The 5,000-nt window shown below is 47.8% G+C and overlaps 1 protein-coding gene across 14 annotated transcripts in view; it reads right to left on the reverse strand.

Moving 5' to 3' along the window:
* LOC113806436 (homeobox protein PKNOX2) overlaps positions 1–5,000 on the reverse strand; it is a 391,258-nt gene that overhangs the window by 179,204 nt on the left and 207,054 nt on the right. For 11 of the 14 annotated variants that reach the window (XM_070137876.1, XM_070137883.1, XM_070137871.1 and 8 more), the window contains exon 2: positions 2,150–2,238. The exons of the other annotated variants lie outside the window; for them this stretch is intronic. The gene's annotated coding sequence lies outside the window, so the exon portion shown is untranslated. The remainder of the gene's footprint in view (positions 1–2,149; positions 2,239–5,000) is intronic. 14 annotated transcript variants of the gene reach the window in all.

The raw sequence follows: 5,000 nt of genomic DNA on the forward strand, positions 1-5,000 counted from the left end.
AGAGAGAGAGAGAGAGAGAGAGAGAGAGAGAGAGAGAGAGAGAGAGAGAGAGAGAGAGAGAGAGAGAGAGAGAGAGAGAGCGGTGAGAGAGAGAGAGAGAGAGAGAGAGAGAGAGAGAGAGAGAGAGAGAGAGAGAGAGAGAGAGAGAGAGAGAGAGAGAGAGAGAGAGAGAGAGAGAGAGAGAGAGAGAAAGAGAAAGAGAGAGAGAAAAAAGGAGAAAGAGAGAAAGAAAGAGTGAGAGAGAGAGCGGAGAGAAGAGAAAAAAATGAAAGAAAGAAAAAAACTTTACGCAGCAAACGGCGTAACAAAGTGGTCCCTCATCCTCCATTTCACCCCCAGGTCCTGACACAGCTGTGAGAGTTGTTTTCTAATAACCTCGTCCTCTTCGGAACCGCTGTACACGCCCAGGAATTCCGCTGTGTCCCTATATTGCACGTAACACAGCACTAAGACTCCCCAGCCTCCACTCCCCAGAATCAACACAACTGTCCGACGACCTTCCCCTCCCCCCCATTCCCCTTTCTCCCCTTCCTCTATCCTCCCCCTCCCTCTCCCGTCCACCTACCTCCCCCTCACCGGCTTCGGCACATAGCGCTGACACGGTTCCCCTCACCTCCCCTCACGGCCAACACATTGATGGGACGATTCCTCACCCTCTCCCTCCCCAGGATCAACACCTCCGCCCCCCCCCCGTCAGCAACCCCAGAGCAACGGCAACCCTAAGACGTCTCTTCTGGTTCCTCCCTACGGCGAGGTATCCCCCAGCCATCTCACCCCAGGGTGAAGAGTTCGAGACAACTCCCCAGCTTTTTCCCCTCCCTCTTGGATGATCCGACGAGCGGGAGCAGCAGCTTTCCCCTCCCTCCCGACCCCCAGCTTTCCCTATCTTTCCCGCTCCCCAGCCTCTACCCCAATGCCCCAGGTCCCCGATCCCGTCGCTCCCCCCATTCCCCCAGTCCCTCACTTCCCAACCTCTCCCTCTGCCTCCCCCCATTCCCCCAGTCCCTCACTTCCCAACCTCTCCCTCTGCCTCCCCCCATTCCCCCAGTCTCTCGCTCCCCAACCTCTCCCTCGGCCTCCCCCAGTCTCCTAGACCCTCGATATCGTCTCTCCCTCAGCCTCCCCCTATTTCCCAGGCCTCTCCCCCAGCCTCCCCCCTTCCCCCCGGCCTCCCCCAGCGAGCGAGGAAAGAGGCCGGCACTCAAGCTAAGTTAAAGGTCCAGAGAGAGTCTTTACCGGGGCGAAGTTGGGTCGCAACGGCACATTTACAACAGACACCAGTCCGAGATCAGACGCTAAAGTTCGCACAACCTCAAACTTTTGATCACTTTCAGAAAGGAATTCAGTTCATTTATGTAAAGGATCGTAAGGGAAAGTTTATGGTGGCAGGGAATTTTCTTTTCTGCATTAATAGAGTTTTTTTCTTCCTTGTGGAGGATTTTGGTTATAGTAGTTTCTGATTCATTATGGGACGGCAATTTTAAAATCTGAGTCATCGATGGAAGTTTTACGACTTTATGAAGAAAAGACAAGTCGCGCGCAAGTTTGACTAAGTAATAGTTTCAGTTTAACCTTGTATTACTTTTTTTATTCCCACATTCTTTAATTATTCTTAAAAAACTAATTCCCTCCCCTTTTCCCTCTCCTCATCTACATTCAAAAAAATTGCGACGGTGTTTTTCCCTCCTCAAATCGTATGGGATTATAATTTCATGCATGATACTTCAGTTAAGCCCCTTTTTACGACTATCAATATTCTAAAAACGGACTGTCTTTTATAATGTGATCGGATGTAAACTCGAAATTCCATCGTAATAAGATCGAAAAAGTTTTTTTTTCTCTCTCTCGCAAGGGCGCCCGTGGCAGATCCTCCGCGCGCTGACTTGAACTGGGTTAGTCCCGACCTTGCCCGGGATGCACTTAAGCCTTTGTCTACAAGCAATCCCATCTTCGTTTAACAAGAAAGCCGGTCAAATAAAACAGACAAACTTCTTTCCCTCCAGAACCAGACATGCCTGCCACCTCCTCACCGCCCCCTATCCCTCCCCTCCCCCCCTTCTTTCTACCCGCCCTCCACGGCCCATCTTCGAATGAGGTAAAAATTCTCAAATGTCACTCTGTGGTCTGTCTGCCCCAGGCGACCATTTACCTTCAAATAATCATGAGGTAACGTCCTAACGCAGTACTTGGACGTCGCACGGTGGGCTCAGCGCTACACTGTCCAGCTGCCTCACACACCTGCAAAATAATATGGCGCCACTTAGTATCAATCAGGAATAGCATCAACTTATCGACTAATAACACTGTACCGATATATATATGTTCTATCTATAAATATAACGTACATGCATTAAAATCAGGGGGACATGTCGAAAATTATGATATATTTAGGGGGGGAAATGTACACACCCCGGTATAGAGGAAAGAAAATATATATACGATACATATGCATGATACAAATAATAAATAATAACACGTACACGGAAAATTACTAACACAGGGCATACAAAACATTCTATTTATATATATTTTTTGCATACGGAAAAAAACCCGTCAAATGTAGGCCATAACACAGCTGCCTCAATTTACGAATAAGCCATACCATAATGAAAATTGTTCATCTACAGTTTGGATACAAATGCTTGGCTTACTTTTGATAATGTGAGATTATGAGATTTGACTGAAGCATCGGGACAATTGGGAGCTGCTTCGTAAAGTCGACTCTAAATTTTGGTATTATTTTCATTCATGTTGTTGTTGTTTTTGTTGATAATTGGATTGTTTGTTGTCGTTCCGACCTTTAGTTTTCTGTCATTTATTATATGACTACACGTAAGTAATAAAAAAAAACTATGATTAGGTTTCATCAATCATTATAATCATAAACATCATTACCATCATCACTTATGTTGTAACAGAAGACCACAGGTTTTGTTGTAGCCATTGACGAAATTACGAAGAGAGAAAAATATATACACAGCAGTTACGCAGCGTCAGCCCCACGTGTCTTCCGAGGTTGCTGATGGCTAAACAAAATAAATAAGTAAAAAAAATCTAAAGACTTCATCACCTTCGCTTAACCCAGACTCATCTCTGGCTCCTCTCCCTCCCCTCCCTCTCCCTCACCTCTCCCTCCCCCTTCCATCTCCCTCCCCCCAACTGCTCTCCATCATACCAGGCCAAGGTTAAACCAACGCAAAATGACCAATAATTAGGCCCCGTACCTCCAGTACCTCCGACGTCTAGTTCCTACAACCTCTGAGTGGTCCTTCAACCCAATTCCCCTCGACCGACCCCTCCTCTCCTTTCCCTTCCCACTTCTCTCCCCTGCTCCCTTCCCTCCCCCTGCACTTTCTCGTCCCTTATCCCGCCTTCCCTCCCTCCTCCGCGTCCCCGTTGCCTCCCCCCTTCCCTCCCTTTTCTCCCTCCTCCATTCCCCGTTGTCTTCCCTCCTTTCCCTCCCCTGTCCTCTTCCCTCCTTTCCCTCCCCTGTCCTCTTCCCTCATTTCCCCCTCTGCTCTGCTTCCCCACCCCCACTTCCTTCCCTCCTTTCCCTCCCCTCCTCTGCTTCCCCATCCTCCCTTTCCTCCCTCCTCCACTCCCCTGTCCTCTTCCCTCCTTTCCCTCCACTCTCCTGCTTCCCCATCCCTCCCTCCTCCACTCCCCTGCCCTCTTCCCTCCTTTCCCTCCCCTCCCCTCCCCTTCACCGTTAACAACCACGTCCTCACTGCCTCTTCACAAACAAAAATCGACTATTCCACTTATTCTAGGTCCCTCTCTTCCCCTCCCCTCCCTACCTCTCCCCTCTTCTCTTTTCTATTCTCTCTTCTCTCTTCTTTTATTTTCCTTTTGTACTTTGCTTTCCTTCTCAGTTCATTTCTCTTGTTTATTGAACTATCGTCTCCACTCTTCCTTTCCCTTTTTTTATGTCGTTTTCTTCTGTCCTCTTGTTAAGTTTTCTTCCCTTTCCGTTTCCATTCCCTCATTTCTCTTCGTTTTTTCGTTTTTTATTTCCCTTTCCTCACTCTTTCCTTTCTTTAAATTCACTTTCACTCACTCACTCACTCTCTCTCTCTCCTTCTCATCGCTCTCTCCTTCTTTTCACTCTCTCTCTCTCCTCTTCCCTCTCTCTCTTCTTTTCTTTTCTCTCTATCTCCTTCTCTTATCTCTCTCTCTCCTTCTCTTCTCTCTCTCTCTCCTTCTCTTCTCTCTCTCTCTCTCTCCTTCTTTTCTCTTTTCTCTTCTCTCTCTCTCCTCCTCTTCTCTTTTCATATGCCATACTTCCTCTCCTTCCTTCTCCCCAACATTCGATTTCTTCTCCATTTTCACTCTTCCCTCCACTTTTATCCCCCTCCCCCCACTTCTTCCTTCCCTCCACTTCTCTTCTCCTCTCTTTCCCTCCTCATCTCCCCTTTCCTCCTTCTTCTCCCCCTCCCCTCCCTGACACCCCCCTACCCCCTCTCGCTAACCCCTTACATTCCAACAGCTCTTCTCTCCCTGTATCTGCAGATTGCCCTTAGCTGGCTTATTAGTGGCATCCGTGTGGCTTCTGCGATTACAAGCCACTAATTACCAGCATGAGGCACAGGCTTAACCTCTATACGCCGTGGCTTATATGGCAGTTTCCAAAATTAATTAAAACGACAGGGAAGACATGCGTCATCCGTTTCTTCGGTTGCGTTCCATTACAATGCGGAATGGATGCACGGTCCGCACTGGCGTTTAGGGAGGAGAGGAGAGGTTAGAGTGGGGGTTGCGCAACAGCCCGTTGAGGAAGGTAGGGGATTAGAAGAAGAAAAAGAAGAAGAAGAGGAAGAAGAAGAAAAAGAAGTTGAGGAAGGTAGGGTATTAGAATAAGAATAAGAAGTTGAGGAAGGTAGGGTATTAGAATAAGAATAAGAAGAGGAGGTAGACGAAGAACAAAATGAAGAAGAAGAAGAAGAAGGAGAAGGAGAAGAAGAAGAAAAAAGAAGAAAGCGTCGGCTCAAATTAGCGTCATC

The sequence above is a fragment of the Penaeus vannamei genome, chromosome 23 (genome assembly GCF_042767895.1).
Source record: "Penaeus vannamei isolate JL-2024 chromosome 23, ASM4276789v1, whole genome shotgun sequence".
Classification (NCBI taxonomy): domain Eukaryota; kingdom Metazoa; phylum Arthropoda; class Malacostraca; order Decapoda; family Penaeidae; genus Penaeus; species Penaeus vannamei.